This window comes from Dipodomys ordii, unplaced genomic scaffold (assembly GCF_000151885.1).
Source record: "Dipodomys ordii isolate 6190 unplaced genomic scaffold, Dord_2.0 Scaffold8, whole genome shotgun sequence".
Classification (NCBI taxonomy): Eukaryota; Metazoa; Chordata; class Mammalia; order Rodentia; family Heteromyidae; genus Dipodomys; species Dipodomys ordii.
Genome location: NW_012267224.1, coordinates 19,088,732 through 19,099,827, shown reverse-complemented (window position 1 = coordinate 19,099,827; position 11,096 = coordinate 19,088,732). Strand labels below are relative to the sequence as shown.

General features: G+C 42.8%; 1 protein-coding gene across 5 annotated transcripts in view; it reads right to left on the bottom strand.

Moving 5' to 3' along the window:
- Rhoh (ras homolog family member H) overlaps window positions 1-11,096 on the bottom strand; it is a 34,008-nt gene that overhangs the window by 16,034 nt on the left and 6,878 nt on the right. Inside the window, exons 1-2 of one of the 5 annotated variants that reach the window (XM_013009136.1) lie at window positions 9,483-9,585; window positions 5,286-5,352 (exon numbers count right to left, since the gene is read on the bottom strand). The gene's annotated coding sequence lies outside the window, so the exon portion shown is untranslated. Of the gene's footprint in view, window positions 1-5,285; window positions 5,353-7,449; window positions 7,496-8,782; window positions 9,032-9,482; window positions 9,586-11,096 lie in introns of those variants that run through there. The other 4 variants (XM_013009135.1, XM_013009138.1, XM_013009137.1 and 1 more) reach the window with 4 other exon arrangements.

Genomic DNA, 11,096 nt, shown 5'->3' with positions numbered 1-11,096 from the left:
GGCCTCAGGCATGCAAGGCAAGCGCTCTAACACCGAGCCACCTTCCCAGCCCCCCGAGATCTTTCTTAAAAAGATTCTGCCCCCCAAGCCAGGCGCCGGTGACTCACACCTGTAATCCTAGCTACTCAGGAGGCTGAGATCTGAGGATCATGGTTCAGAGCCAGCCCGGGGGGGGGGGGCAAGGAAAGTCCATGAGACTCTTATCTGCAATAAACCACTAGAAAACTGGAAATGGTGCTGTGGCTCAAATGGTAGAGCGCTCGCCTTGAGCTGAAGAGCTGAGGGACAGCACCCAGGCCCAGAGTTCAAGCCCCACGACCACCACCAACAACAACAAAAGAAGATTCTGCCCCTGCCGACTTACTCCCCTTCCCCACCGTGTGCAGTCCACATTCTGGCATGTAGACAACACCCCAGAGCCACGGCTGTCATCTCCCGAGCTATGATATAACAGCATTGTGGATAGCCTCATGGTACACTTGAGCCAGTACTAGAAACGCAACTTCTTGTGACATGGAGGAACGTACCCTACTCTTACTCATCCAAAAGCATTGCTGACTCCCTATGTGTCTACGACCAACTCCCATCTACTCTGATCAATGTTGTCCTAACATGACCATGAGTTATCGCTAAGCCAAGGCCAGAAAGAAGCGTACACATGTACACACATGTGCACACGCACACACGTACATGCATGTGCACACGCACGCAAAATGGAATCAGGAATATTGCACAAATGAAAAAAAAAGATTCTACGAGATTCTACTCACATTTGAAAGAATTTTATAATGTTCCAACTAATATTCAGCATTTGAAGTGAATATTTTTAGATAGCAGGTACTATTGGAAAATGCTGATGAAATGATACAAGCCACAATGAATACAATTACGATTTAACTAATAGGAATGTCTTTTGAAGTTTGTTTTTTATTTTTGGTTTTGTTTTGTCTTTTTAGGGTAGGCAAAGAGGGAATGCAGAAAGGAACAAGGAATGCCATACAAATATACGTACAAATGTCTATAGAATTCCATAGACACTCTGTGGAAAATGAACTATGCAACTGGTGGGCAGGGATGGGAAGGAGACACTGGAGTGAACAAAGGGGTGACACTGTCCAAAAAAGAAATGCACTCATTGCCTGACTTACGAAATGGCAACCCCTCTGTATAACACCTTAATAACAATGAAATTATACTTAAAAAATACAAGAAGATCGATAGCAAAAAAAAGTCAGTCATTCCCCCAATTGAATGTGTAAGATGAATAAGAAAAAAAAGTACTTCTCAAAGGATCCCTTTGGAAATCTCTTGGCATTATAGAATATGGAAATAATCATCTATCACTGGGTGCCGGTGGCTCACGCCTGTAATCCTAGCTACTCAGGAGGCTGAGATCTGAGGATCATGATTCAAAGCCAGCCTAGGCAGGAAAGTCCGTGAGACTCTTATCTCCAATAAACCACTAGAAAACCACAAGTGGTGCTGTGGCTCAAGTGGTAGAGCGCTCGCCTTGAGCTGAAGAGCTGAGGGTCAGCGCCCAAGCCCAGAGTTCAAGCCCCACGACCGACAAAAAAAAAAATAGAAAATTTTACATTTTACCTACATTCTAGACTAGCATAAACTGAACTCTCTTGGTTTAAAAAGACATTCACAAACCTATTAATAACTCCAGCATCATTAAAAGTGGTTTGCTGGGTGTGGGGTGTGGGGAGGGTATCAGTGAAGTGGTAGAATGCTTGCCTAACAAGCTAGAGGCCTTCTAAAGTCATCCACAATAATGCAAAAACACACTGTAAAATGGTGCCTAGTAAGTGAAGAGAGGCTCTTTTCCCTGACTGGTTGGTGATATTATTTGTCAATGTTACTTTTGGCCAATATTTATAAGAAAAGAAAAACACTGATAACAATCTAGAGGTTTCTAAGCCAGACATAAACACTTAACAAAATTTGTTATATATTCTATATTGTACTCGGTCATTGGTTGTATTAGTGATACAGTACTTAAGAACTATTGCACATTCAAAATTGGCAAAGACAAAACAGTGACTATAATGGGTGGATAAAATAATGAGCTATACCCTTCTGAGACATTCAAACCATCAGTAATAAATTTACAAAGGAAGGACCATGGATGTTTAAACTCCAAATAGCATGAGTGAATGCAAGAAATACTTTTAAGCAGAACCATCTCAGTCCTCCAAAGAAAGGTCAGTCAGAGAAAACTTGAGATAATGTAAACTCATTGGTTGGCTTGTCATATGTTAAGAAAAGGACATGAGCTTAAATTGGTGTTGGTTTTTTCCCCCCTGGGTACAAGTAACAATCTAGGGATCTAAACTTCAAATTGAAACCAAAGGCATCTAGCCCCAGTTGGAGGAAAAACTTTTCTTTTTTTTCCCATCTACATACATAATGGGTCTTCCCTGGATGGCAGTCCTTAAGAAAATTCAAAACTATTAATTTGGTTTTGAACTTTCGATCCAAATTTACATAGGACTCTCCTCAACACACACACACGCTGCCATGTGAAAACTCTCCAGATAGTTTCAGCACCCTAGAATTTAATAGAAAGATCACCATAACCTACATACTTCTTCTTGAGATGCAGAGGATGAAAATGAAGAAAAGACAACTAGAAGAAAGAGCCTCAGGAAAGATGGTCATAGTTGCCCTTTGCTAATTCAACTAATTCTTTTTCGGCATCACCTGCATTTCTGTTCCATTATGAAGCCATGTTTAAGCTCTTCACAATAGACTTTATATGTCGGGGGATAATGACAATTAGATTTCCAAATAAAACATTCAAGTGTACTTAAGCTAAAAGCATAAGTTGCATTTGCTACAATGAACATCCATTACCATTATATAGATTTACTACATATCACATATTATTATTATTATTGCCGGTCATGAGGCTTGAAATCGGGGTCTGGGCACTGTCTCTTTTTCTGCTCAAAGATAGTGCTCTATCACTTTGAGCCACAGCTCCACTTCTGGTTTTCTGGTGGTTAATTGAAGATGAAAGTCTCACAGACTTTCCTGCTAGGGCTGGTTTTGAACCAGGATTCTCAGATCTCAGCCTCCGGAGTAGCTAGGATTATAGGTGTATCCTCAAGCTCACCTCTGATCATCTCGCTTTGTTTATAGTTCCCCTGTTCATAACTATTCCCAGTTGCTTCAAATGCCTGACAAAAGCTCTTTGCCTGTGGAAGGAAATATCCTTTAAGATGTATCCTAAGCATAGCCTCCTGGCTTAAATTTGCTTCTATAACAAATGCATATATCTTTGTTCTCATATTTTCTTCACATTATAAGCTCTTGGATTGTGAACCTCTCTCTCATTCTCCACTTTCACTCTCTACACGCATGCACAGGACACAGACATATGTTCCCTGGACCAAACCAAACTATTACCTTTAGTCTCTTAGTGTTTCTTAAAATAAGATCTACAGACCATTGCCATCAGACTTGTTAAATGCACCTTCTTGCCATTCCCACACTTTGGGAATGCATGGAAGTAGAATCTAAGATGCTGTATTTGTTAACACATCCCCTTTCCAGAGGATCCTAAATGATTCTTACACACAGTAGAATTGGAGAGTCCATGCTTTAGAAGAATCAGATCCTGGGGCTGGGAAGGTGGCTCAGTGGTAGAGCGCTTGCTTGCCTTGCATGCTCAAGGCCCCGAGTTTGATTCCTCAGCACCACATAAGCAAAAAGAAAAAAGCCGGAAATGGTGCTGTGGCTCAAGTGGCCTTGAGCTGAAGAGCTGAGGGACAGTGCCCAAGCCCAGAGTTCAGGCCCCATGACCGGACTCCCCCGCCCAAAAAAAAAGAATCAGATCCTCTCATTAGAACTGTTTTCACACCTATTTTGCTCACCTCTGAGATCAACATTTCTCTCTTCCTAAGACATTTTCTGTCCTTGCTCTGTGTCCTGCTATTGTTGCCATTTGTCTTTGAGACAGGTCTTGCTGTGTAGCCTAGGCTGGCTTTGAACTCAATGATGTAGATACTGATTTATGCTGATGGTGTAAATACTCTTCTTATTGCCAATTTTTTACCTCTCAATACAACATCACTGAATGGAGAATGAAGAGATGATAAAATAGCAGACTATAATATCATATTTCCACCATACAGATAGATGGGACTAAAGAATTTCACTGGCTTGCAAAATTTCTGGAAATATTACAACCTGCTTTTGCAAGCAAGTACAGTCTGGCGCTAGAATACCACTGGAAATATTTCAGTTCATATTTTGCAAGAGCACTTCTTTTTTTTTTCATTAAAGCCTTTGAAAATTGACCTTCCTCACACCTGTTCTACAAGTTATGACCTTACTATTAGGTCAGCAGATTATGTAAATGATGAAAAAACCATAATGCAAATAAAAAAGGCTAGAATGGGAGGACTCGCTCCTACTCAGTCAATGAAATGCCTACCCACTGCACCCATTCACGTTACACACTGCTCAATCATTCACTTACTTTGGCAATAAACTGAATGGAGGATTATGTGGAGTCGCCGCAGAGTGCAAGAACCACACTACCTGTCCCCTCACCGCTCACTTCCTTGGTTTTCTTTTCCACGAAATAGAGAAGAGGTCACAGCCGACTTCAATTTTCCAAGAAACTAAATGTAGAGATAAGAAGGCTCCAACATTTGTTGTAAGAAGCCACTGAGATTTCAATAATGCTCTAGAAATTTCTCCCAACAATAATTTATTAATATTCTATTTTTGGGGGACAAAGAAAGATGGAAAGGTGAGGGGGCGGTTCCTTCCATGAAGGCAATTTTTTTTCTTTGTTCTCTACCAGGGTGATCGTATAAGATCCCAGTGCATAAGGCTTGACAGTTTAAAAGAAAGTGGCCTATGTTGGTGTGTTAAGATGTAAATATGAAGTTAGGCACTGATGGCTGAGATCTAAGGACTGAGGTTCGAAGCCAGCCCAGGCAGTTAAGTTTGTAAGACTCTCATCGTCAATTAACAACCAGAAAATCAGAAGTGGAGCTGTGGCTCAAAGTGGTAGAGTGCTAGCCTTGAGCAAAAAAGGTTCAGGGTCAGCACCTAGGCCCTCAGTTCAAGTCCCATGATGAACAACAACAACAACAACAACAGCAAAAATGTAAATATGATTGAGCTAAAAATCCTCACAACCTTGACCTAATCATCTCCTACCCAGGAACTCATCCCAAGGAATAACTTACAAGCAGAGGAAATACGCTCTGCGTGCAGACTCATCACAATCAAGACCAAAAGGACTCACCACTTTCAATACTTACTCAGTTTGTCATCTTGGTTTGGGCCATGGGCAGCAGAGTTCTGGATCGATGATTTTCAAATTGCTACCTGCAAAATCACCACTCTGAGTCATTTTAGGAATTAGATTCTTTAATCATATATATATATATATATATATATATATATATATATATATATATATATTCCTGAATCCTAAGGACTAAGATAGAAAGAATAAGAATTCCTAATTCTTAAAAGATCTCAATGTGGTTTATGTTCAGGCAGACCTGGATCAGAAAAAGCATTATCTCTGAACATGACCCAGGTTTTAGGAACATGATGTTTGAACTCAGAGGCTTATACTTTCTAGGCTGGCACAATACCACTGAGCCATGCCTCCAGCCCAAGGCATAACCATTTTTTTTTGTACAAACCATGATGAAGTTGTTGGGGGCACTCAAGCAATTGTTGGTGTCAAATGACTAAGGGCCATGGAGGGGCCCTGTGTTTCTGTCGTTCTCTCCTACCGCTATTCATTCCTTTCCTCTCCCCAATCCTCTTCTCCACCATGCACCCCAATCCCTAATATGATCATGCTGCCCTCAGCCTCCCTTCTGGCTCCTCACTCTCAGTTATATGCATCCTTTACAAGCCCCAGAGCCCCAGAATTTCCTCTCTTGTGTCTTCAGTGGGTCCATAGAAAGAAAACAGTATCACTATTTGAATGAAGTGCCCTGAACACGTAATTGAGAATCTCGTGCATAATTAACAGACTAGCTGCACCGATGTGTGTGTGTATGTGTGTGTGTGTGTGTGTGTGTGTGTTTGCCAGTCCTAGGGCTTGAGATCAGGAGCTGGACACTGTCCCTAAGCTTTTGGGCTCAAGACTAGGGTAGGGCTCTACCACCTGAACCACAACATCACCATTTCTTGCTTTTTGGGGTGTGTTTCATGGTCTTTTCTGCCCCAACTGGCTACAAATCTCAATCCTCAGATCTCAACCTCCTGAATAGTTAGGATTATAGACATGAGCCACCAGCAGCATCCAGCTGTACCTGAATTTTTTAAAGAGGTCTTGCTAATTTAATTTAATCTAGAGTGAAAAAAGAGCAAACAGGATGCTTTTTAATCTTAGCATTTGCCCAGACCCAAATATCCAGAGCCCACATAGCACTTTGAGCATTCATGGTCAAAATGACCTGAACTCTTGAATAGAAATGGGTTTTTTAGCTATGGCTTGCTAGCCCTAAAATCAAAATGCTCTAAAATTAAATAACTTAATTTAAGCTAGTCAAGTAGGAAATGCTGTTCCATCAACTTCTGCTTCCACTCATCTAATTTTGTCCAAAGCATTAGAGCAACACCAACCCAGATGCTTGCAAAGAAAACACAGTACTTTCATATGCCTGAGAAACCAGTACAGAAAGTCTTGAAAATAATCAATTCCTATTTTGGTTTTCTTTTTGCATCTACGTTACCACTATAAAACCCTTCATCTCTGTGTCTGGTCCATCTGTATTCAGCACTCAAGAATATTAATTTCCAGCCTCTCTTCAATATCACCAATTTCCTTATTACTGTACTCAGAGTTATTTTATAGACTTTTTAAAGAATCTGAACACAGGAGCATCTAAGTAACAGTCCAGAAATGATAGAACCAGGATTCAACACAAGACAGACAATCTGGCTCCACAGACTCAGTTCTCATTCACCTTACTGTGTGTTTGTTCTGATGTTCGCTATGACCCAGGAAACACTATGTACTGACTATCTAAAGGAATGGCCAGAAACAAAATAGCAGCGTGTCCTGACATCTCATTCAGCTATGCCAAGCAAGTAGTACAAAGTTCGTGGCATTTTGAGACTAGCGTTCGAATAAAGAGCTGCCTATCTGTCTACCAACTTCCTTCCAGAGGACTGCCACTTTAATTACAGGATGAAAAAGGGTCTCCTAAAAAAAAGTGGGGTTTCCCCAGGCCTTTCTCTGAATGAGGGATGCACCAAGGAAAACTCGTAGAGAATAGATGGGGGTCATAGATAGACATGGGGATGCAGAAAGCCACCCCAAGGACAAAGAGGCAAAGATGTCCCAACTCTCCTCAAATGGAATTGTGATGGTTAATAAGGAGAAGCATGAGGAGAGTAGAAAATCATCTGTTCTGCTCTGTTGGCCCTCAGAGTCCCCCCTAACGTATCCCCACCTACCTCTCTCATCCTGTTTCCTGCTAGGGTAGAACAAACTTTCTTTTCTTCTCAGCTAGTATCTTCAACTGGGCTGGTCACCCCCAATCCGACTCCCCTTATACTAAGGCCCCCAAGGTCCTCCCAGTGTAAAATGGCCCTCCCCTTCTCTTCTTCCTTCTCTTCTCCATCTGCTCAAGCTCACTTCCCTCCACAGCCTTTATGTTCCTTGACCCCAGGCCCCTTCTTGGAACTCGGCTAACTCTTAAAGTCTACACAGTTTCATCACTTCATTCCCAGCTTGCAGTTTCCTAACGCTTCTTCTTAACATGACTACTACATTCTAAGGCCCTTCAAAGAACAGATTGTTTTTGTGTGTGTGTGTGTGTGTGTGTGTGTGTGTGTGTGTGTGTGCGCGCACATGCTTGCATCCGCACATGCGCGCATACCAGTACTGGAGCTTGTACTGAGGGCCTGGGTACTGTCTCTTAGCTTTTCACTCAAGGCTGGCACTCTACCACACGATCCACAGCTTCATTTCTGGGTTTTGGCCAGTTAGTTGGAGATAAGAGTTGCACAAACTCTCCTGCCTGGGATGGCTTTAAACCTCAATCCTCAGCTCTCATTCCCCTGGTAACTAAGATTAAAGGCATGAACCCCTGGCACTCGGATCTAACGTCCTACATAACACAAATTTACAGCCAGTAAATGATCAATTATTTGTCGCTCACTTGAACACATCAATGGCAGCTTTAATTCAGCATAACCCCTAGAACCAGTGATTTCCTAAACTTCATTAAATTACATTCTGGGCTACTAATTGGTACTTCACAGTACAAAGGGAAATCAACCACAATCAAAAACTAAATTGAACTCACAAATACATATTTGTACATCACACAGCCCTTTTAGTAAAGAGGACGATAGCATTTGGTAATAGGGGAAACAATGAAGGTAGGAAGTCCAGATCCAAATGCACACCATTTTGATTTTGATTTTGCTTCTCTTCATAACTGGAAAATGTGAAAATTGATACCTACACAAGCTAGAACCTTTAGGTCTAGTTCATGCACAGGGCGATATTTAAACTATCCACAGAGTTGAATTCAGTTATCTCTCACCATCTGTAATGATTCAAAAACTAGGATTCTAGTCAGGACTTTGTGGAAGGAGCGGGGCGGGGGAGGGGGGTGGCGGGATGGAATAACTAACTACCTTCCTGCTGTAAATTGGTTCCATACTTTATAATCCATAAACCCAGGTTATTACAATAGTTAGCCTAAAGTAAAAGCCAAATACAATCACAAAGATGGCCATTGATCCTAAAGAAATATTTTCAAAGAGGCGAAAGTCTTACCTGTGGTAAAATATCAAAGAAATTTCTCCATACCAAAATGACTGACTCCAGAAGTCCAATTGGCTGGTAGGCACAGGTAGGTCAAAAACCAGTGGAGTCAAAGCCTTTTCTTGAGGTAAGTTCCTTCTGGGATCTGCCTTCTTTTCCTCCCAGACTGTGACTGACTCACATTACAAGAACTAAAAGTATGAAGTTGGGCTGGGAAAAGATCTCAGCCTAGATGCTGGGCTGAGCACAGTGTGTGCTGGGCTGAGCACAGCGTGTGCTGCGCTTCTGAGGAAGACAGCAGGAACCAAAGCGATTAGCAAGTTCCTGTGCGGCCGTTGATTTCCTGTCACGGGCTTCTCTGCAGAAGGGGTTTCATCTGTGTGGGGTTGGGGAGGGAGGGCAGTGTCCCACATTTCTCTCCAGGAGAATAGGCAAACTACCCAGCTAAGAGGCACAAAGAACAAGGCCTTGTTGGCGGATGCTGGATTGGTGTTTAATTTAGCCTTCTTCCTTACCCCCAGGCTTGCATCTGTCTCCCTAACACTTCGTGCATTTTCCTTCAACAAATCGTTGATAAGCAACTGAAAAAAGGAAGAGGGAAAATCCAGGATGGTTCCTCAAGGATATGAAGAAGAAAGAAGAAAGAAAGAAATCTCCTGCCCTGACTGGCCTTAGCTAAATCGAGCCTAAGGAAAAGTCCCTTCGAACTTACCGTTAGCTTGCTGAACCTGTGACCCACCGTGTGGTGCTTGCTTTATGTGTAACTGCTGAGTAATAATTTGGAAAAGTCGGGCTCAGTCACTGATCCGGCACCCACACCTGTGTGGGGACCCACCGGGCTCTGTGTTGTTTTCAGACTCCTCTAGGTTTCATAATTTGCCTAAAAACCCAGATTGCCTGTCTTGTCCCCTATGACATCCAGGTGCAGGGGCCATCTGCAATTACTTAGATCATAGCCAAACTAACCGCCTAAACCAACTAACACACCCATAATCCCTGAGCTTTGACTCCCGGAATCATTATAACTACTACTGTCAAGGGTGATGTCTGGTCAAAATGTCTGTGTGCCATCAGAATAATGTCAATGCCACTGAAGTCCACAAATGTAAATAGAAAGCAGAGCATGGTGGCTCACGCTTATAATCCTAGCCACTCAGGAGGTTGTTGAGATCTGAGGCTCATGTTGAAAGCTAGCCTGGTCAGACAAATTCGAAAGACTGTGATCTCCAATTAACGAACATAAAGCCAGAGGTAGAGGTGTGGCTCAAGTGTTAGAGCATCAGCCTTGAGTGGAAAAGCTAAACAAGAGTACAAGAGTTCGAGGCTGGGAAACTGGCTCAGTGGTAGAGCGCTTGCCTTGCATGCCTGAGGCCCTGGGTTCGATTCCTCAGCACCACATAAGCAAAAAGAAAAAAGCCGGAAGTGGCATTGTGGCTCAAGTGGTAGAGCACTAGCCTTGAGCTGAAGAGCTGAGGGACAGCGCCCAGGCCCAGAGTTGCGGCCCCATGACTGGACCAAAAAAAAAAAAAAAAAAAGAGTACAAGAGTTCAAGCCCAATACTGGTACACCAGCACACACCCACATGGAGAACAGAGGGCCTGTGAGTTGAGACACAATGTCCAGTTCTGGGACGGAGCTGAAGACATACCCCAGACTCCAGATCCTGTATTGCGGGGTAGCAGTAGAGAAGTACCAAGGCCAAAATACGTGTCCATTGTCCCTACAGCACCTCAGTCCTAGGGAAGGGGCTGGGAAACCAAACAAAAAGGTTCACATAAATTCCATCATTGATAATTATGGCAACCATTAGAAAGGAACAAGAAAAGAGGCCACATCAGATGCCAGAATAATGACTGAATCCTAGAGGAGGTCTTCAGCAGGTGACATTGAAGATGAAACTTAGAATCACCTGAGAAGTCTACCAGTTGCCAGTGGCTCATGCTTATAATCCTAGCTATTCAGGAGGCTGAGATCTGAGGATCACGGTTCAAAGCCAACCCTGGGCAGGAAAGTCCATGAAACGCTTATCTCCAAATAACTACCCAAAAACCAGTAGTGGCGCTGTGGCTCAAGGAGGTAGAATGCTAGCCTTGAGAAATAAAGAGCTCAGGGTCAGAGCCTAGTCCCTAAGTTCAAGCCCCACAAGTGACCAAAAAGAAAAAGTGTTATCTGAGAGGTCTGTTCAGTACACCAGCTGCTGGAATCGCATCTGTAAGGAATTTCATTTCACGGGTGTAGATTGGGTATTGGCATTGACATTTGAAAGTGAGGCTGCTGGTCTACTGGGTGAGAAGGAGGGGGCCTGAGGGGAATAAGAGGAAGAGCA